A 24,093-nucleotide genomic window follows, 5' to 3' on the forward strand; every position below is an offset into this window, starting at 1 on the left:
TCTTCATTCAAATCATGTTACCTATGTGATTTTAAAAATACAATATTGAAGGTCTTTTCTTTCTTTCGATGCTAATAAGAAACTCAGCGACAGCAGAAAGATGCCTATCTAATTGAAACTCAAAACGCTAACCTTACCTTTATGAGCTACAATCAAATCCTTTTTTCCCTAAGGTTATTTTTCCCTTTTATGCAGAAAGACAAAACGTTCTCTTAGTAGGAAATCAAACTCTTTCCTCATAAGGACAGTTATTTATTTTGTTTTCTTACAAACGGAAGTTATGTACAGTCCGCTAAATAGCTTTCAGCGATAATTTTATACACTACAATTATTATCCTTGAGACTACCAGCAAAGTGAGATGCACTTTTTTTTTTTTTTGTTTTTGAATAATTATAATTACAGTTCCTGAAAAAACACCAGCGCATTCTGCAATAAGGCAGAAACAGGAATGAATTAAAAGGAAGAATGATTTGGTGGGAGGTTGTAGGATAAACTGAATGTCGCTAATCGCTGCTGAAGTTCACAACGTTTGAAAAGTGGTGTAATTAGACTCGAGCTATGATGAACATTGTTCATAGACGTAATGGTAGAAATGGCAGACAGAATATTTATGAAGGAATGCAGAAATTTCGAGTGTAACTGTGATTGAACTTAGAAATTTTAAGGAATAGTCTAGGCTTGTCACTAAACATGAAGGTAAAGTAGATGTAATGGAAGAAATTCCAGTCAGGAAATTTAGACGGCTGTAAAAATTAAATTTGCTAACACCTTTTATTCCCAAAAGGAAATAGGTGAGTCTGTTTTAGCTTTTAACTTTTGTAAAGTGAGCAACAATCAATCTCCACTCTTAGCTAACCAGAGATAGCTGGCCCAAATCTATCACTAATTATAAACAGCTTGCGGTGAAGAGTACAAGTGTGGCCATCTCGTATAACCTAATCCTAACGCAATATATTATTGTCTGATATGTTCTGAACTCGCTTTTTTGAGTTGTAGAATTAAATAGTTGAGTTTCTGAGAAGAAACCCTACTTGTCTATGCCAGATGATTAACTCGGGAAATGGTCAAAGAAAGGATTACAAAAAGTTCCTCAGACAATATTAAGTGTTAAACCTTTATGCCAAGAGAAATTTGTAATAATGCCAATTACATCCACTTTTAAGTGATCTTGACTTGTTTGTTGACCAACACTAAAATGTAATCATAGAAAAACGTTTCCTTGCCCCACTTAGTAATATTCATCTGCTGCATTTACTGGTCCCCAAACTCTGAAAATCACAAAGACCACTTTCCTCTCCATGAAAGGAAAGGACCATCCAGCTATCCAAACGGAGAAGTTAATCATTCCAGGTGACTTGAATGCCCAAAACTCCAACTCCCCTTCTGTAACATACCGATCAAGCTGATGTGATGTAGAAGTTTTTGCTATAAGCAATGAATGCAAACTGCAGCTATCTACTCGAATTCCAAATAATCCCCTCCGCTTTTCCAGTAACCTTGATCTTTTTTAAAAACTAGTTCTCCTTCCACACATTGTGGAGTTAACCTCTATCAGCAACTCAGACCACAAGATTGTGGTCTGAGTTGTGGTCAGAATGCCCCTCCTCTAACCACAAGCAACCTCATATCCTCTGGCACTACAAAGTGGGATGATCTCTGGACCTATTACACTTCTTTCCCATGACATGACCATTGCTTCTGCTCTTCTGACTCTGGCATCTACACTGAACAAATCACCCACAGTGGCAGGAAGGCATTCATCTGTCATTCCATCCCAAATTCTCATTCACTTTCCAAGCCCTAGTTCAAGAGATCTATAAAAGCAAGGGGGAAAAAAAGCTCAGCTTACTGCAGGTGGCTTGCATCAAGAACCCAAACTTTATACTCACCCTATGTGGAAGTACACACTAAATATAAATCAACTATCAGCAAATCCAACTTCACAAAAGCTAATAGCTGAAAACTCGTCTCTTGTCCAAACAGTAGCCTTGCCTTCAGCTCACCTGCTAACATAAAGCCTACATCACTCACCACTGAACATGTTGCCTCACCTGTTGCCCTTGACATTTCCAAGGCTTTCGATCATGTTTAGCATCAAGGCCTGCTTTGCAAACTGCCTTCGTTCAGTCTACCTGCTACCCTCCATAACTGAGTAGCTAGCTTTCTTTCTGGTCATTCACTGTGTGTCATGGTGGATGGTACCCTCTCATTGAGCTCTGTCATCAATGCCAGAGTGCCTATGCTCTATTCTTTCACCTACCGTCTTTCTCTTAACATAAATTACTTACTCTCAATCACTACAAATCCTGTCCATAATTTATTTAAAATAAAGAGCCAATAGGCTTCATTTGAAGAGATGGGTTTTACATTATGTGAAATACTAAGAATAGCGATCAGAACTTTCTCCACCTTTGCTGCGAGTTGCTCTAGTTTGTACTACGTATTCGAACTACGTTCTTTAGCTTACGCTAGTAGTCGCCGATACTTTTATAGTTACTACATTCGGCATGAAACTCTTTGAGTTTCTTATTCGGTTTTAAAACAATGTGGGATTTAATATCCCCTTAATTTAAATAATGTTTACATCGCTGAAATGAAGCCTATTGGCTCTATTTTAAATAATTTATGGGTGCACCTTTTTTGACAACTCATATAGCAGAGTATATAAGTTCTTTTCGCTATACCCTTAGTATTATATTTGGTATAGCTACTCACTGATGAGATCTCAATAAAGATCGAAACTGGTCTGGGTAGTGACCTCCTACCATAACATAATGTATAACATCATACATCTCCTAGGAGATGGGTTTTACATTACGTGAAATACTAAGAATAGTGATCAGAACTTTCTCCACCTTTGCTAAGAGCTGCCCTAGTTTGTACTACGTACTTTAGCTTACGCTAGTAGTCGCCGATACTTTTACAGTTACTATATTCGGCATGAAACTCTTTGATTTAGATCTTTGAGTTTCTTATTCGGTTTTAAAACAATGTGGGATTTAATATCCCCTTAATTTAAATCCTGTCCATAACTTTGCCAACAATAGCACTACACTCATCCTACTCCTTCGGAAGACCACGGAGTTCCCAGACATACATCATCTGCAACCAGTGCTTTAAACATTGATTTCCATACCATCTTTCAGCAAGGCAAGGATAACCAAGTCACCTTCAATGCCATAAAAACACAGTTCTTCCTCTTGTCTCGCAAACGAATCTCTGCTCACTTTCCCTTATCCTCAGTAACATGCAAATACACTCTCCTTGGGGAGTGATGTTTACTTTCAACTTCTCTTGGTGCAAACACATCACTTCATTAGCTTCCTCAGCTTCTAAAAACTAGTCATTCCTCTCTCCCAAAGAAGCTGTTTTACATCCACCCAACTACTAACCCTATACAAATTCGAAATGTACCCATTCTTAGAATTTTCTTGGAATTCTTGATGCTGTCCAGAGGTGAGCAATTCGGCACTGATGACATCCCCCTACTGGCTCACTGTAACGTCTATCACACATAGATGCTTTCATAGTCACTCCTCCAGTGAGCTGGCAAATATCATTCCTCCACTTGATGTTAGGCCTGTTAAAAGAGCAGCAGCTGTCCATCCCTTCACAGTACAACTGCAAACTCATTGCAGCTGCTTCTTCTCTTTTTCATTTATTCCATCTGTGTGTACTCTGGAACAGTCTTCCTCATGATGTGTTCACCAACAATTTCAACCTTACAGCTCTTTAAGAAGAATGTCAATAGGTTTCTTGTTTCTCAACGTCTATCTGCACCTTATACACATGGCACTAATGTGCTATAGGTTCTTGAACCTCTCATGTATAGGTTAAATATTTTTTAAAAAATGATGTTTTAGCCTATCTTTTGGGAGACTATGTGGACAGTTCAATCTCCACCAATAGCCAATCAGAGATGGCTAGCCCAGGACTATCACCAACTATAAGTGGCATGCAGTGAAGAGACTGGAAAAGAGGTACTGCCATCTCTTGGTCCTTAACCCTAACGGAATGTGTTATTGTCTGAAATCTTGTGGATTCTACAGTTGATTTTCTAGAGTTTGCAAAATGAAAAACCCATTTGCCCATGCGAGTGATAAACTAACTCACATAACCATAGTTATCAGTTTATTTCTCCTTCCAGTTTCCGACTCCATCAGTAACTTGAAGGGGCAATCACCTCTTGCACCTTATGCCAGGATTACAAGAGGACTGGGAAAACCCTTAATATATCTACTGTAACATATCACCTCTTGTACTTGATTCATATAATCATCAAAGTAACAGATTCGGTTCAAGTTCAATTGGTCTCATAGGAAGCATGAGTTCTTTATACTACCATACCTAGATGTAACTGATAAATGTATATGGAATAAACTGAACTGTACGACTTTACAAGTGACTGAGTTTTTTTAATTGACTGGAATATATACTCAATGGACAAAACATTAGAGATACCTAACAGCAGGTGGGTCCTCCTCTAGAGCAAATAACAGCATATACTCTACAAGGCACTGTCACCACCAGATGCCAGAGGGTTGCTTCCAGCCATGCCCGTTGTAGCATTGTCCACAACTGCACCTTAGATATCGGTCCCCAGACGCAGATCTGATGTCTTGCTCTATGGCTTCCCAGAGAGATTCGATTGGATTTAAATATAGGAACCTTGGGGCCTTTGATGGTCCCAAACTCAGATGAATGTTCCTCGAGCCATGCCTCGATGACTGCAGCAGTGCACTGTCCTGCTGAAATAGATCATTGGCTGAAGGATGCGCGAAGGCCATGAAAGTGCATAGATGATTAGCTAGCACGTTCTGGTAGATTGTAGCATGTAAGAACCTCTCCAGGCACATTAAGGAACCTAATGTGTTACATGAGAAACTCTCCAAACCATCATTAAGTACACAATTCTGAAATTTCCAACAGACTTGTATGGTTTAACTAAAGCATTCCAATATGCTTAGATTTTTTTTTTTTATTAAACAGAAGTATGAAGGGATTGAGAAATACAGCGAATGACATATTAAGTAACAGGTTAAATGAGTGTGTGTATGTTATGGAATGCAGAGACTCAGATTCAGATATCAAAGAATGAGGTACTAAATATAGTGAGGAGGGTTGGAAACAGGTACAAAAACAAACAGAAGTGAAAGAAAAGGGTATGAGGAATAAAAGAGGATAAAGATGTAGTGCTATATGGAGAATCCATAACTATGGGGGTGTAAAAGATCATACAATTATTAAAGGTTGTTATCCAGGAACAAAAATTAGGGATGAACTGAGGCTGTGAGGATGCAGAAAAATATATCAAGAGATTGTTGTAGTAGTTGGAAGGAGTGATTTAGATAGCAGAATACTATTTGTGAGACAGGATATGAAAGATTTGTTCCTATAAGTAAATGCAAATAATGCGAGTAGAAAGATTATAATTGTGCTACCATGGTGCAACAGTGATGAATCAAACAGAGGAGCGATTATAACAAATTGTATAATGGCAACAAATATTACAAAGGAATAAAAATGAATATTAATTTTATTAATGCTTAGGATTTCTTTTATGTGGTTTCCACACAAGAATGATTATTAGTAAACCTATAGTACATTTGAACCACGAGTGGACTAAATTTCTTCCCCATTTTTTATAATTTTTTATTTATTTTTACATAGTCCAGAATCCTTGCTCTAGAGACCAAACATGGAACTTTTCAAGCTACTTCAGGCCTCCAATAAGCAGGATGGTGATCTCACACCAGGCAATGAAATTCACCTTTCCACCTAAAGATAATCACAAGCATCCATGTCCATGGTGGGATTCGAACCAACAAACAGAACACAAGGATGAGTGTGATAAAAGGAAGCAATTTTTTAAAAGTGACAATTTGCACTTAAATGGCTTAAATGTTGATATTTAGAACACCTCTTGATAAAGGACAACTAAATGGACAAACACAGATACATTGGAGGTTGCTAGGGAGACAGGTGATTAGGTTTTCCATTAATATTGACACAAAAGTAAAAGTACACTGCTTGGAAAGAAGTCAACAGACACCATAGTTTGAGGAACAAACAGCCATCGTGCCCACCTTAATAAGCTGTAGAATGTCCTTTCACTGCAATGACTGCAGCAATCATATGGGGCATACTTTCCGTAACCCTACAATAGCGATCAAAGGGAATTTTGGACCATTCTTCCTGTAGGTACTTAATGAGGTCCTGGCCTGTTGTGGGGCAAATGTCCCTTGACTCCACCTGATTCTCCAGTTCATTCCACAGATGTTCAATAGGGTTCAGATCAGGGCTGTGTGGAGGCTAGGTGACATTCATGTCTACAGCCTATGCAGTTACAGCAGCAGCCTTATGAAGTGCATTGTCTTGCTGAAAGAGACAATGGTCAGTTCCATAGAAATGCCACAAAGTAGAAAGTATTGCATTGTTCAGAATGATCAGATAACACTTTGAGTTCAATGTTCGTCGCAGCAAAACAGAGGTCCGAGGCTAAACCAGGACCATACCATCACACCGCCACTTCTAAATTTCATAATTGGGGTTATGCACTCTGCAAGAGACATTCACCAGGTATCCACAACACCCACACCAGTCCATCTGGTGTGGGTGTTGTGGCAACCCTCATTCATTCAAGGACAAATCTCTCCTTTATTACATCCAGAATATGCAGTACTCTGTACTTGTGTCCTGGCTTACTATGGACAGACAGAAAGATGTTGACATTTCACGAAAAACATAAATAAATTTGGGAAATTCTATCATTATGAAAAATCAGGTCTAGCAAATCATGCCTTGATACCCCTTCACACCGGAATATACCAGAAAACTAGATGGAAGAAAACAAATGAGAGAGAGAGATTTTGGAATCAGCAGATTTAAAACATTCCCGAAATCTCAACAATTATGGCTGTATAAATCTACCAAAAATCTTGGAGACTGTCATTTTATGATCAAGAGGATTATTTCTTGAAGGTCAATAAATAAATAAATAATAAAACTTTCTTCTTAATCAACAATACATGCGTCAATTAGGAATTTAGTTCTTTTTTTTTTAGTTGTCCATTACAATTTTAATCATATAATTTGTTCCTACTATTAACTAATTGTTGTTGACGTATTGTGACAAACTGTTTGCTCCAAAGATGCTTGGAGTACAAACAGTTTGTCACAATTAAGTAAATGACTTTTCCCATTAATCTTATGAATTAAAACCATTATATATATGTATAAACTGAACATGTATTACTAACACACAAAGAAGCATTTCTACTCCACTGAGTCAAGGACTCTTTCGTTCTTGAAGACAATGTTAATATTATCATCATAGAAACTGCACACACACACACACACACCAGCTGGTATATCTTCTTTTACTCATTCACTGTTCTGTGAAGAAGGGGGAAAAAAACTAGCTCTCACTTTTCTAAACCACACACAAACTTAACTTCCATGAATATCCCATTGTCTTTGTCCATCTTCCACAAAATGAAAATTTCATCAACAAATATCCTATAACCCTCTCAGAAGTTTATATACTTTATCATATCACCCTCTTCTATCTTATTTACCAGTCAGAAGCCCACATACTCTCAAACATCTCAATATCACTTTTGTAACTCTTTTTTACAACCTTCTCAGCTTCTTTATCTCATTGACAAAACCCAGGAAACCAAATCTGCACAAAGTAATCCAGGTGCATCTGAGGCAAAATTACTTCCTTATCCTTACTTGTCAAAGTTCATTTTAATATTGCTATTCTCGACTATTTGGACTTGCAAGCTGGTTTGAACTCATTGTGGGATTTAATGAATAAATACAGCACATACAAATAACTAAACAACATGTTTAATTATTTATTCCTATATTTCATCTCAGTTGTCAAGACATCAGCAAAGAAACAGTATTAAAAGTTGCAAAAAAAGCAGAAAATATCAAACTGAAAGCCTCAAGTCCTATGAATGGACTTCAGGCTTTCAGCCTCCTAAACACAGCTAGCTAAGGCTATGTTGGCTAGTTTTAGCTGTGTTGAGCAGGAGGTCTAAGAATTAGTTTTCCAAATCTTGGGAAGTTTCATACAACCATACTTATTAAGATTTGGTTTATTTTTATTTTTAATTCTGCTGCTGATTCTAAAAAAAAAGTCTTTCAAATTTGTGTTTTTTGAGGCGAAGCATAGTAGTTTTTTTTTTCCCATTTGTTTCTATAAAAAGTATACAAGGCATGGTCAGCAAACCCCGACACTTATGGCAACAGATGCACATGATATATATTAATATGATAAGTTGCAGGAACAAGGAACTTTATAAACATCTATAATCGGCAGAATAACCTTGAGAGAGCAGATGAGGGTAGCCAGCTTTCGAAATGGTTTGAACACCTTGCAGAGATTGTACTTTTTTTTTAGAGGTCTGGCTATTTTTTCTGAGATGCCATTTTCTGGATATAAGGAACAATAATAGCATTACCACAGTTGAGAGAAACAATTGATTTGTTGACCTTTTTGGCATTGCAGCCATTCGACAGAAAAGTCTGGCAAATAAAGATTTGCCAGACTTTTATCAAAACCTTTGTCAACAGAACAGAGATTGGAGAATCTATTAACAAGGGTTTTGATAACATGCACATTGTTGAGAGGGTGGATGATGGGTTTGGGCACCTGTGTGGGTGGGTAATTACACACACAAAGGATGCAACTGTGTAATTAGATTTGTAATTAGAGTTAGAAAAAGAAGGCTATTATTATTATTATTTTCTTTTTCTATAGTGAACTGGATTCTGGGATGCTCTGTCGACATGGAGGAGAAAGGAGTCTAACGTGTCTGAACTGTGTGGCCAAAGAGAGAACACATCAAATGTATCTTAATCAGATAGAAGGTTCAAGAATAGCAGTATCAAGGGCATAGGGGAGAGAGAGAGAGCCCATGGTTGTAACCTCAATCTGTTTATAAATAGTATCTTTCCAAGTGAAGTAGCCAGAATGAATAGTAAAATTAAAAAGATCAAAAGATATCTAGGGAGAAAACATTTTTTAGTCAATTTAAAGTTTCAGAAAGAGGGAGATTTGTAAAAAGGGAGGTGACATCAATGCTAATAGGAAGAAGAGTGACTTGTAAGGGGAGTTAAGGACTTAACTCCCCTTACAAGTCACTCCTAACTTAAGCGGGAGAGTCGGTAACATCTACTATGGCAGGGCTTCGCAAATTATGTTCCACGAAAAGTGAATAAATGTTCCGTGATGACAGCGACCAAGCCATATATTTTTAAACATGGAAGTAATTCGGGAAAGTGAATACCGCTGTTTATGACTGGTCATAAAAATTGCCTGCAAGCCGATTACAACAATGGGTGGCGTATATCCTCTATTCTCAAAACTGAATGAAATAACATCTGTGTTGCATATGTTAGTGACCAATCAGCGAGGAAGTATAAAGAAAATTTTTCCACTGAAATTGAAGATCAAGGTAGTCTGTATCCGGTTCTCAAATCTAGTAATACTGCATACTTTCTTTGTATCCTCTATTCTCAAAACTGAATGAAATAACATCTTGTTGCAATTTGTGACTGACTAAGTAAAATATTTTTAAACATGGAAATATTCATGAATTATCATTAATTTTCACGCATCGAAATCTTTCAACATTCGGGGAAAGGAATACCGCTGTTTATGACCAGTCATAAAAATTGCCATAAAAAGTCATAAAATAGTCATAAAAAAAAAAAGGAGTGCTTAAGGGTCAAAGCTGTATAACTGAGAGGAGACCTCCACATAGACTTTAAAGGAATGCGGAGAACCGACCAGGGCTTCTGACCTAATGTCCAATCCTCACCTTCTCGTGGTGCACCCTGTTGGGTATCTACTTTGATACTGAACGAACGAGGATGGGCTGGCAATTTGGGATTTAGCCGACCAAATTGTATTCTTATTGGTTAAACCAAAATAAAAAATGATGGTGCAACATGACAAAATTTCATGCCGGCTGGGGCGTCGCCCGGTTAAAAAGGCCCCCGTTGTTTTTGCCAGGGAACAAGGGCAAACAGCGAAAAGTCAGCTACTGGAACAAATCTGAAAACAAACCCCAACTCAACATCACCAGAGTTAAAGATCGGTACTATCAACGTAAGAAGCCTGAATGGCAAAGAAATGGAGCTAGCTGAGGAATTAGATAAGTACCAGATCGACATAATAGGGGTGACTGAAACAAAAAAGATGAAAACTGGTGAGATCTTTCTGAGCAATAAATACAAAATGTTATATTCAGGCAATCACAATCAAGGAAAAGAAGGAGTAGCCATAGTATTCAACACGAAATACGAGGCTAATCTTCTTGAATGGCAGTCAGTCTCAAGTAGAGTAATGTGGGCAAATATGAGAATGAGGAACTGGACAATGAGACTTATTTGTGCCTATGGTCCCACAGAAGGTTCTACTAAGGTAGAAGTGGAGGAATTTTTTGAGGCTTTAGAAAAAGCAACTGACACAATGAAATAGGAAAAGTTGGTCCTTGTTGGGGATCTAAATAGTAGAGTAGGAAATGATTGTGAGACATACAAAAATATTTTGGGAAAATTTGGAGAAAAGAGCAAAGCTAATAATAATGGCAAATATTTGTTGGATTTCTGCTCAGGACATGGACTGGTTATTATTAACACCATGTTCCAACATAAAAATGTGCACAAATTCACATGGAGAGAAGTGGCTAGGAATAAGAAAAGTCTCATTGACTATGTTATTGTTGATAGTGATGTTTTCTCCCTGGTGCAGGACACCAGAGTGTACAGAGGATTTGAAATTGGAAGTGATCACTATTTAGTCTTGAGCAGGATAAAATTGAATTTCATATTGAAAAGAATAACATTTAAGAAAGTTTTGAAGCGAATAAAAGTTGAGCAGCTCTCAGATGTGAACTGTAGACTAAAATACAGAAATATTATTGAAAAGAAAATGAAAGAGTTTGAGAACAGGAATCAAACCTTGGAGATTCAGTGGCAAACTCTGAAGGAAACATTGATTGATTCTGCCAGAGAGGCATGTGGTGAGGTTGTGTGCAAGGATAAAAAAATCAGAACTCCCTGGTGGACACAGGAAGTTAAAGAGGCAGTGAAGGAAAAGAAGAAAGCATATCAAAAGTTCCTGGCAAATAAGTCAGCTTTTACTCTTACAGAATACAGAGACAAATGTAAGAAAGCTAAACAGTGTGTAAAACTAGGTAAACAAAAGTCATGGGAGGACTTTGGCAACAATATAGAAAATAAATATCAAGAAGGTGGCAAAATATTCTGGAGGTTGTTGAAGAAGCTTAGGAATGGAGGAAAGAGTGCTGTAAAAGGAATTAGAGATGATAAAGGTGAAATGAAAACAGGAGAAAAAGATATCCTTGAAGTATGGAGTAATTACTTTGAAAAACTGCTAAATGAAACAAGCAGTGATGACAGCACAGTGATAAAAAACACTGACCAGGCATGCAGTCAGGAATACATATCCATACTTAAAGTAGAAAAAGCCATCAAAGGCTTGAAATGTGGAAAGGCAGCAGGAGTAGATGATATTCAACCAGAAATGCTGAAGTATGGTGGTATAAGAGTCTTACAGTGGCTGCACTGCATAGTTCAGAAAGCCTGGACAGAGGGACGAATTCTCGATGATTGGAGTAGAGCTCTCATAGTACCCATATATAAAAAGGGAAATAAAACTGAATGTGAGAATTACAGAGGTATTTCCCTACTGAGTGTTCCTGGCAAGATCTATGCAAGTATACTTGAGAAACGGTTGAGAAGAATTGTGGAAGAAAAGCTTGGTGAAGAACAAGCTGGATTCAGGCCAAACAGAGGCTGTCAGGATCAGATCTTCACTTTACGACAAATAGTCGAGAAAGCATGCGAATGTAACAAAGATCTGTATTTAAGTTTTGTCGATTTGGAAAAGGCATATGACAAGGTGCCAAGAGAGAAGCTATTCAATACGCTGCAGTTATATGGTGTCAATGGGGCATTACATCAAGCAATACTTAGTCTTTATTTGAGTTGTGAGTCAGCAGTTAGAATTGAAGGAAGTACAGGAAGATGGTTTAATGTTAAATCTGGTGTGAGACAAGGATGTACATTATCCCCTCTGTTATTCATTATCTATATGGATCACATTATGAAGGAATGTGGTATTATACCTGATATCAAAATTGGAGATGTTAATGTCAGCTCTTTGCTTTATGCGGATGATGTTATACTCCTAAATAAATCCGCTACAAGTCTGCAAAATTCTCTGACTAAATTGAATAGCTGTTGTAATAGATATGGTATGAAGGTCAGCAATAAAAAGACAAAGACAATGAAAATAGGCAGAATCATTGAAAATGTCAACTGTGTTGTGAATGGAGAACCTGTGGAACAAGTAAAACATTTCAGCTACTTAGGCACAATTTTTACTGAAGATGGTAAACTAAATATAGAAATAGACAACAGAATCAGCAAAGCTGGTATCGTGGGAAGTCAATTGAATAAATTCATATGGAATAAGAAAGAAATTAGTCGGAACACTAAATTAGCTGTATACAAGACTGTGTTCAAACCAATTTTAACTTATGGATCTGAGAGCTGGGTCAGAAGTAAAACACTTGACCAAAGACTAGAGACCGCAGATATGAGAGTCCTGAGAAAGATTAGAGGCGTGAACAGATGGCATCAATGGCAATATCATATTAAAAATGAGGATATTAGGAAAGAACTTGACATTGTCAGCATCCAGGAATGCGTTAGCAGAGCTAATCTCAGATGGTATGGTCACTTAAATAGAATGGGAGAGGAAAGATTAGCAAAACAAGTGTTCTCTGCCAGGTTGGCAGGAAAACGACCCAGAGGAAGACCAAGATATAGGTGGATTGATACGGTACAAAGTGCCTTAGACAATAGAAATATAAGATCTGATAATGTTGGAGTCTTGACAAGTAACAGACTGATTTGGAGGAAAATTGTAGATAGGAAGTTAGTAATGATGTAATTTTTTCATGTAGTACTGTCATATCCTGTACACCCCTTGAGGGTACATGGCAGGAATTTGATGATGATGATAAAAATTGCCTGCAAGCCAATTACGACAATGGGTGACGTATCCTCTGTTCTCAAAACTGAACAAAATAACATCTGTGTTGCAAATGTTAGTGACCAATCAGCAAGGAAGTATAAAGAAAATTTTTCCACTGAAATTGAAGATCAAAGTAGTCTGCATCCGGTTCTCAAATCTAGTAATACTCAATACTTTCTTCGCAAGTTCGTATTGTAGGGTGAAAGTACTTGTTTTGAAACCATTGTGCCGTGATTTTTTAAAAGTAATAGGCCTATAGATTTAAATTTTAATATGAATAAGAGACAAGGGACTTTGTTTAATTTTGGTGTTAAGAAATCTCTTATTGGAGGTGTTTGTGATGCAACAGATAGTCATTCATCCACCTCCAGCCTACAAAGTGATCTCCAGGATGTACAAAAGGAGGGGAAAACTACCAGCACACAGGAGAAAAAGTCTGCATTCACTCTTAAGTACTTATGTTATAAATTTTTGGTGATCAGAATGGGATATGTCGATGAAAATCAGCATAAATCAATTTATTGATGTTGGCCTGAGGAAACTACAATATGCTACATAATTTCATTAGTCCAGTGATTGATAACTGATTTAAATGTAATTTTATATTTGTCAATATGTCACACCGTATACATAAGTGTACTAATACTCTTTATGATTATGCCATAATTAATTATTAATACATTACAAAATAACCAAGGTGTTCTGTGAAAATTTCAGGATTTGTGAAGTGTTCCATTGTAGGAAAAATCTGAGAAACACTGTACTAGGGATGGAAAGGATTACTGGGTTTATGAATTTTTTTAAAATCCATATAACTAGGGAGGGAGGGAGAGAGAGAGAGATAAGAACTAAATGGTGAGTTTTTTTTTTTTTTTTTAACTATTTCAGGAGGCCAAGATGCGACATTTTTAAGAAGCCTTTCATTTAGGATTACAATTATTCACTGAGTTGTATTTTCTATGCAGTCTTTGAACATCAAATTCCTATCCACTATAATGCCAAGATCCCTAGCCTCAACAAATTTCTTATGGCATAATTTCATTAATATACCATTGCACTAACAATGAATTTCCAGCCTATTCAAATCATTCTGTTGGTGCTGTATATCAGTAGTATCCTAGATTGATCTGCCAACTTACATTATCAGCAAACAATTGAACACCTCCTGTCGAGTCCTGAATATCATTAATATTGAGATTGAACAATAATGGTCCAACGACTGATCCCTGGGATAGATACACCATTGGTCACCTCAAATCTGGCAGATGTACATCGCCCTATATACTACTTTGATACTGGTCTGTCAGCTACCCACTTACAGGAATCAATAGTTTCTATTCTAATCCCATATTCTCCAGCACATGCAACAGCCTTTCTTGTGGTATCCTATCAAATGCCTTAAAGTTAGTTCAACAGTATCATAATGTATCCATTGCTTTATCTAACTCAGCCATAACATTATATTATAAAATAATAACAATCAATCAGACATGATCTCCCATGATTCCTCTTCACCTATGCAATCTACATTTTTTTAATCTATCTTCATACTCCACATTCCAAAGACCATTGACAGTTTTGTTAGCCTTGATATGTTAGAAAGGATCTTTCCTGGACCCTTTCTAATATATCATCGTCAGCATGAAAACCCACCAATCAAATCTGTGCACAATAATCAATATGCAAAGGAATCATAACCTCTATTTCTGCATGTCAGGGTCCTCTACATCATTGCCATTATCTGATATGATGACTTCATAACTTGTGCAATGTGACCAGTGGTGAGCTATAAGGGGCTCGCGCGAGCCCTTTGTTAAATTTTTCTCAAATTTGCGAGCCCCTTGTTCTTCTTCTTTACTTTTTTATTTTTTCAAAAAAAAAATTTTTTTTTTGAAACATATTAAGCGACAAACTCATATGGTAACCTAACAAAAATTAGTCTATTCGGCAGTGTATAGATTATTTGGAATTATTGTTTCAACTCCTCTATAACGAATGCACCCAAGTTTGAAAATAATATAAGCACATTTGGTATCTTTACCCTTCTCCCTTCTGGTAGTTCATCATATGGTAAAACCAGTAGCCAATCAAATGTTTTATAAAAGATTTCATTCTTATTATATTTTGATAGTTAAAAAATGTTTTTCTTATGTAAAATAAGATAACACAGTTGATTGTGTGCAAATATTTCATGTTTAGATCATGAAATATTTGTTTAAAAATGATAGCCGTTTGAGGTCGATTGTCCTCTCATACTTTTTGATTGAAATTTGTACACAAGCTGTATTAATAAAAGTTTTTGTGTGAAAGATGTCTTTTTTTTTTTTCCTCAACGATGCGAGCCCTTTGTTAAAATTTCCATAGCTCACCAGTGAATGTGACCCTTGAATTTCAGGTCATTGTCCACAACCACCACTCCAAGATCTCTCATCTCCTCTACCACTTTAAAAGTTTCCTAACCAATGTATACTTTGCATCCCTTCACTGCTTACCGAATTTCAAAAGTTTACACTTTGCAACATTGAACTGATATTTCCATTTATCTGCCCAATCAAACAATCTATTCAAGTCCTCCTATAAGGCCATAACATTTGCTTGACTCTGCATTGCTCTCCCCAATTTTTCATCATCTGCAAACAGCTGCACATCATCAGTTAAACCCATCCCAATATCACTGCTATAAAAATTGAACAATGGCCCAATATAGACCCCTACAGCACACGACTAGTCACTTTCCTCTTTTTGGATACTGCACCCCATATACAACTTTCTGATACCTATCTGACAGCCAGTCACACATCCAACTCACTAGCTGGTTATCTAATTCCATCCATTTCAGTTTATTTAACAGCTTGTCATATGACTGTCTATCAAAAGCTTTTTCAAAATCTAAACATACCATTGTAAATGCATCTCCCTTGTCCAAGAAATTTGTCAACTTGTTATAATACATAAGTTAGTTAAACATGATCTCCCTTGAACAAACTCATGCTGACAATCACAGAGAATATTGCTGTTATCAACCCATTTTGGTATTCTAGTTTTCACCAATCTCTCCAGTATCTTAACACAACTCTGGATATACAGATTGGTCTGTAATTTGTAGCCACAGCCTTATCGCCACCTTTATCTGAAGAAACGTTCCAGATAGTTAACAGCTTTAAATTACGTTTTTAACATGAATCTCAGCCCAAGTTCCAAAGGAGTGGAAAGATGGCAAAATTGTTCCAATTCATATAGAGGGTGATAAGACAGTGAATGCATTTAAGTCAAGGTATGATGAGTTGTGAATGTTTAAGATGGGACCTTCTGTAATGAGTCTCTTCACTCCATCAAATTCTATTGATATTTTATGCAGTGGAACAATTTTACCTTCTTTCCACTCTTTTGTAACCTGTGCTGTTGTAAGATTTATACTTTTATAGTAAAATGCTGAACATATTCATAAAGTTCTGAGAAGCTGTCACCAGATATCTTTAACATAATTAATTATATCCAATCCCCTTTCCCCTCTCACTTTAATTTTAATTTTAAATGATGAAAATCTTATCCATCGTGGAATATCAATACAAATTCTGAGAAGTGAGACCATAAACTTTCGCTGTTATTATAATAAACAAATACTTCATTCACTAAATATGAATGTTTAAGAAGATTCACTGGTACTTGTGAACTGTAATAATGTAATCTCCTGCACATACAGCTGTGATTATTAATTGAGTGTTTATTCATAAACATAGCATTACTTGGCTATAGGTTTTACAACCTCTCAAGTATGCAATTGTAGGTTCTTCAATGAAATATACTTTGGGTCAGTATGGTTTTTTTTTTTTAAATATAAAGAGATAAATTTAGCATTTTTACTAAAAGATATCTCTCTTTTAATAAAGAAGTCAGGCGTATGATAGATATCATACAATGAGAAGGGAAGAAATTTATCAAAATGAATTTGTGCCTATCTCATGTATGTATTGCAGGTGAGGTGGCATTCCTGAAGTAATTCATGAGATATCTGAAAGTCCCATTTCCTCCATGAGATTGAGGTATCTCATGAATTACTAAAGTTTCATTTCAAATTTCACTGTTTGCTCATTTGGCTCAGTTACCTATCCAGTTCATTAATTCATTAATGTTTTAAGCATTTCTGAACTTATGAAGCTGTTTGCAGTTTTAAGTTCTGACTTAACTGTAAGATGAAATTGTGACGAATAACTTTTTGCATATATAAAACTCTACAAAAAATGTATTTTCAGTTATAGTAGAAAATAGAGAAGAAATTTAAATGAATCATGATTGTGCCTATTTCATGCTTTTCAGTTCCCTCCCCTTCAAGAATTGCAACATAAATTCATCTTCAATCTCACATTGAGACTGTTTAAATCTCCAAATTTAAGATTAGTCAAAGTAAGAATAAGGAAAAACAAAGGTGTTTTTCTTTTTTTTTCTGCTCAGAGGGAGAGCAAAAAAAAAAAAAATCATATTTCAACACCTCCCTACGGAACACTCAATCCTTCAGGAGAAGTGGAAATGCAGTCTCTGATAGGAGACTGTGAGAATTAGAGGAGAGCAAACTCTTTTACTGATTATCATTCCCCATCTGCTTTAGTCAAGAAATGTATAACATTTATAAACTTATGTTGATAGCTCAATGGTGAGCCTTCTGACTTTATAGAGATAATGCTGCAATAATAAATTCTGATGATCAATATATGATAATTTCATTTATTCTAATGATAATTTGATTTATAAATAATTTCAACTGTAGAGGCTTAGCAGCATTTATGACACATACAGAAATATAAAATAATATACCTTTGCATTTGAAAACAATTTTACATACTAGACATCTGAAAAACTGCCTATAATAAAATAGTTCACAGACATACACAGATATAAATTCAAATTTATTTTAAAATGTTCAGAAGCAAAATGGAAAAAATAAAAAGGATGCTACTTGAATCACGATCACACTTGTATTTCTGCACTGGTAAGTAATATATATTTATACAATTTCTTCCAAAGTAGCATTACTGAATCACAAAGGCTGAATATAATAAGATATATATATATACCAAAATGCTTCACAGCTTAGGTTAAAATTATTATTATTTTTACTGAGGTTGCATTGACAAATTTTTTTTAACTGCTTGATTCTGAAGAGATCACTAATAAAAGCAATGAACTGATTAACTTCTGATTTTATACAGCTTACTTTTTTTTAATCACAGCATCATCTTTGGAATACACTAAAAATAAATAATAAAAAACATATATATATGTATATAGTATTATGCATACACAAACACACAAAGGATTAACCAAAATCTTGGGGAAATAGACATTACAGCAAATTAAATTACTTGCTTTTCAAAGTTAACTTGAAACACAATAGTAATCATGTAATAATCATTACTAAGAAAATAGGAATGCCCTACTAAACAATGGTATACATAAAGGATATGTGTAATAGTCTGGACTAAGTTGTAGGCTGATATGAGCAATAAATCGCTATGGAAAAACAAGATAAAAATAATTCAGGGAACGTGTGTGTACTATATATACAGGTAGTCCTCAACTTGCGATGGGGTTCCATTCCAATGTCTCCGTCGTAAGTTGAGGACTTTTTTTCAAGACACTAGGCACGTATTTCTGGAATAAAATAATTTAAGAACCAGTCTTCGAATAAAACAATGGTCATCCAAGCCTTAGGATTACTCCTGTAGTAAATGGGCAACTTATTCTTGATCAATAAATAATTGATCAAGTTATGATCAATTATTTGAAATATGAAATAAAGTTTTTCATATGCATTTCAAAGCTCTGGGATTTTGTGAACAGTAAACACGAAATGGTTTTAATTTAAAACCAGCAGCATTTCCTTCAAGAAGAAGCGTAATCCTATCTTTAAGTGCCTTAACCAAGAGCTGATGTAGCTTCTCTGTGAATGTAAGTTCGTTCTGGCATTCTTTTCCAGAACAGTCCAGTTTCATCTATTTTAAAAGTCTGCTCTGGCAAATAGCCTTCATCTTTTATCTCTTTCAGATTTTTCTTGAAAATTTTGGCAGTTTCAAAATCGGAACTAGCAGCTTCTCCCGTTATTCGTAGGTTATGTAAGTTAAATTGGCTTTTGAATCGATAAAACCAACCTTTACTAGGGCTAAATGCATGCTTGTCATATTTATTTTCTTGTTGTTTCCTTAAATTGTCAAATAAGTGTGTGCTTTTGTTTGAATTGTAAACAAACTGGGAAATATTCTTGTTGATTTGATTATCTATCCATATCATTGAAAGCTTCTCCATTTCATGAATTGGCCCTTCTCTTTTTTCCTTAAAATTGTACATTTCATATTAATTGCCACTTTAGCTACCTCCATTATTCTTGATTTATCTTTTATAATTGTTGAAACAGTTGAATGCAATGCAATAGTTTTTCTTCTCGTGCTATTTCACCGACTTCTTTTTCCATTGTCATATGCTTTAATGACCTTCATTTTAACATCTAAACTTAAAGCTTTCCTCGTCTTCTTTTTTATGTCGGAATTTTCATCAGTAGTATTACTTCTCTTGCTGGACGTGATAGGGTTACAACAAGATACAAAAATTGCAACAAGAGAAACGAACACTTCAGCTGCTGATTAGCAACTAACATGCAAAAGGCTGTGATAAGTTAGAAGTGGGTGAATCATAGCAGCGGCTATTGCGTATTAGTGATAGGCTTTGCTTGTCGACTGCAATGCATATACAAAAGCAATGGGATATATGTATGTATGTATATGCTGGAGGCAAATTTAAATTACAGAATTTTTAATAATAATTTTTGGCCACTGTAAGTGTGAATCGTCATAAGTCGAGGACTACCTGTATATAAAACAATAAGTATAAATTAGATTGGGAATGTTGCTAAGGTTTCAGTAGATATCTTAAAAGGATTATCTCTTCTTGAACTTTGAGTAATTGCATAGCTCTGTTACCTTCACTGATTTTACAGTTAATGACTACAGCATGTTTGGCAAATCCTGATTTCACTTGTCGTAAGAATCTAATGTTGGGGAACCTACAGATGTTGCAAAACATAACCAAACTGAATAAAATTATATCAATATAAGTATCAGTCTGTATACCCAAAGAAAAAGAGAGAGAGAGAGAGAGAAAAGAGATCAAAACAATCTCATAAGGGACACAGACATACAAATAATACTTTGTAGAAGATTTCGGGGGAATAGTACTGTTGATGCTTTTAGAGATAACACACATACTTCAGACAGTGCTACGAAAAGTTATTTTTTAATAATATTAAACCCTATATATATTTAGGTAGCATATTAGCTGGATTTGAGTATCTTTTAATTAAATGTGAACATAACTGAGTGTTTATTTTTATATCTATTTATACATATTTGCTAAATGTAGAGTATGTAGCAGTAGTATATGGTAACAGTGACAAACCTTTAATTTCGATGTGAACAATTTCAGAGATGGGTACAATACAATATTAGAAATCTCAAGACTTTGGAAGCACTTCAACAATACTAAATGGTAGCTGGACAGATTTAAAAAAAAAGTGTTGTGATTAAAAGAAAATTATAAAATGAGACAATATATATATATATCATCATCATCAAATTCCTGCCATGTATCCTCAAGGGGTGTACAGGATATGATAGTACTACATGAAAAATTTACATCATCACTAACTTCCTGAATGCTGTAAATAGGGAATGTCACCCTTTATGTGCATGAAGTTTGGAATGGTCAGAAGATGGCAGAAGAATCAACACTGACTGGTCAATGGCATCAAGGATATGACAGCAAGGTGTGCGGCACATCGAGGACACACTCCTGACATCTAAGGGACTTATGGCCAGCCGTCGTGGAAAAGATTGGAGCCTCACCACGTATTTATCCATTGTCAACCATGAAACACACCATGTCACAATATGAAGTTAGAGATGTGGTTGAGACCCCTGCAACCATCAGCTCTTATAGCTACAGGGAAGAAGAGCTTGAAACCAGGAATTGTAAGACAAGAACTACTCAGGTAGTGTATGTAGATAATATCCCAAACCCTTCAGGGAGGATATTCTCAGATATCCCTTGTCTGAAAACCAGGAACAATCTCTTGAAAATAGTAACACGAACGTCAGAACACCCTACATGGCAGGCAAATTAGATAACCTACTCCAGGAATTAGAAGTGATGAAGGCCGATATTGCAGGTATCAGTGAAGTGAGGTGAACAGATACAGGCATAATAAGAAGAAAAAAATCACACAATAATCTACTCTGACAGTGACTTACACCTTAATGGAGTAGCACTTGTCCTAAGTAATAGAACTGCAAAATCTCTACAGGGATATTGGCCCATAAATGACAGAATCATAACAGCCAAAGTAACTGCACAACCATTCAACCTGTATATTATCCAAGCATATGCACCAACCCAATATCACCCAGTGAAGAGTTGGAACAATTTTATGAAGACATCCAAATTGCAATCTCCAGTGCTAAGTCAGATGATGTTATTTTAATGATGGGCGACCTAAATGCAAAAGTGGGCTCAGAAAAAATCTCATTTTGCATGGGAAACCAAGGGCTTGGAATCAGAAATGAAAGAGGTGAGAGATTAATTCAATTCTGTGAAACCATGACATAATAATTGCCAACACACTGTTTAAACATCCTCCCAGAAGACTATATACCTGGAAAAGCCCTGGGGACATCTATAGAAACCAAATTGACTATATAATAATAAGCAAAAGATTCCGAACTGCAATAACACAAGCAAAAACATGTCCTCGAGCAGACATAGGATTGGACCACAACCCAATGATTGCAAAAATCAAAATAAAACTTCAGATACCAACCCAACCATTCATAAGACAAACTTATAATTCAGACTCACTTAACAACCAAGAAGTTAAAGACTGCTTTATAAAAGAATTCACAAAATCCCTTAACAAGTCTGACACCACACCTCACACAGAAAACAGAACACCAATTGATGAAATTAACATGAACGAGCAAACATTCAAGAATAGCATCAATGAAGCAGCCAAAAATACACTCCCACAATTAAAAAGGAAAAGGAATAAACCTTGGATGAATGAAAAAATACTGACGTTGATGGAACAAAAATAAAACTTAAAGAACAAACCTGAATATAAAAGCATGAATAAAGAAATAAAAAAAAAGAATGCAGGAAAGCCAAAGAGGAATGGATTAAATATAAATGCATAGATATAGAAAACCTTGATAGAAAACACAGAAGCAGAGAAATGCATGAAAAGATCAGAGAAATGACAAGCAGGACAAATACAGCAAACCATGCAAGTGTCATTAGAGACTCAAGAGACCATACTCTAATGGATAAAAAAGAAATCATGGAAAAATGGATTGAATACACAAGGAAATTATATGAACAACAAAGAAATGATATTCCTGAACAGACTGATTTAGAAGGACCATCCATTTTACTCTGTGAAGTTGAAAATGCTGTCAGAAAACTAAAACCACATAAAGCTGCAGGAATAGATAACATCTTGGCAGAATGGTTGAGGGTTCACGATGAAGGAGGACTGAAATTTCTAACAAAATTATGCAATAAAATATACGAAACTGGATTTCTACCCAAAGATATTAATCACTCAATTTTCGTTCCAATTCCCCAAAAAAAAAAGCAAGATGTCAAGAGTTCAGGACAATCAGCCTCATCCATCAAGTATTAAAAGTCCTCCTATAAGTTATTCTTGAAAGAAATAAAGAAAAATAAACATAGAAATAAACGATACACAAAGTGGCTTCAAGGAAAATGTAGGTACAAGAGAAGGTATTTTCAATGTCAGAACCATCATAGAAAGATATCTAGAAAAACAAAAAGATGTGTACCTCTGCTTCATAGATTACAAAAAGGCATTCGACAATGTCCAACACGAACAATTAATTGAAATCCTTTCAAAAATAGGCATAGATGGAAAAGACATTAGGCTATTAACTAATCTTTACTGGTAACAGACTGCATCTTTGAGAGTAAATAGAGAGACCTCAGAAGAATTCCCAGTTCAGAAAGGTGCGAGACAAGGCTATGTCTTTTCACCGATTCTCTTTAACCTGTACACAGAAGAAATATTTAATAAAATTATAGTTCGCCCACCAATTAGAGGTCCCTCGACACCTGCGCACCAATAATAGGGTAATCAGTCTGTCTTCTGGGATGTAATAATAAACAAACTGAGTTTGTTTATTATTACAGGTCAGAAAATTTAGCTTTTCTTTTACAAACATTGCGCTGTTTTTAAAGTGTAGCTATTTTGCTTGCATAACAGTTGGAAAAATGTACATAGAGTGTTAATAAAATTAAAAAAGGTATAGCATAAAACAAAAATGTAACTAAGTTTATTTTTAAGAAAGTTTCCTATAAAATAAAAATAATTATACAGAAAAACAGAAATTATTTCAAATGAACTTAGATATTCTAAACTTACAGTTGAGAGAACTGAGACACTTTAATGTCCTAAACTGATTAATTATTTATGACTTGGTGTGACTCTCAATAGCATGCAAAAAAAATGTTGGAAAAAATACCATTGTCAAATTCTTTTAATCTTCAGAGTCATCTGAATCGGTGTCCGAATCGCCATCACTTTCACTTAAATTGATCACCAAAGGTTCACACAATTCTTCGATAATTCCGTCTCAATCCCAATATATATTTTCCAATGCGGTGACATGAGAGCAATATTTTCCCCACTTTTGAACTGTAATACTTTCAATCACCTGTTCTGAAAGCTTAAAATGTTTCGACATGTCAATATCCCCAGTTACGTTGCGATGGCGAATGAAACTTTTCACTTCTGCCCAAACATACTCAATAACATTAATATCGTTATGATATGGTGGTAGCCTCAAAGCTAGAAATCCATGCTCTTTGAGCATCGTGTCTAATTTAAATAGTTTAGTTGTGGGCGAGTTTCTTTTGACCAAATTAAGCAATTCAATTTTTCGCATATCCA

General features: G+C 35.6%; 1 protein-coding gene across 1 annotated transcript in view; it reads right to left on the reverse strand.

Annotated features, from left to right (window-relative positions):
- Positions 1 to 17,852: 17,852 nt before the first annotated feature.
- The window catches only part of LOC150103656 (uncharacterized), a 104,991-nt gene continuing 98,750 nt past the window's right edge, over positions 17,853 to 24,093 (reverse strand). The window contains exon 4 of the mRNA XM_090397862.1: positions 17,853 to 18,331. The gene's annotated coding sequence lies outside the window, so the exon portion shown is untranslated. The remainder of the gene's footprint in view (positions 18,332 to 24,093) is intronic.

The sequence above is a fragment of the Typopeltis vanoorti genome, chromosome 9 (assembly GCF_054136105.1).
Source record: "Typopeltis vanoorti isolate ZY-2024b chromosome 9, IOZ_Tvanoo_1.0, whole genome shotgun sequence".
Taxonomy (NCBI): domain Eukaryota; kingdom Metazoa; phylum Arthropoda; class Arachnida; order Uropygi; family Thelyphonidae; genus Typopeltis; species Typopeltis vanoorti.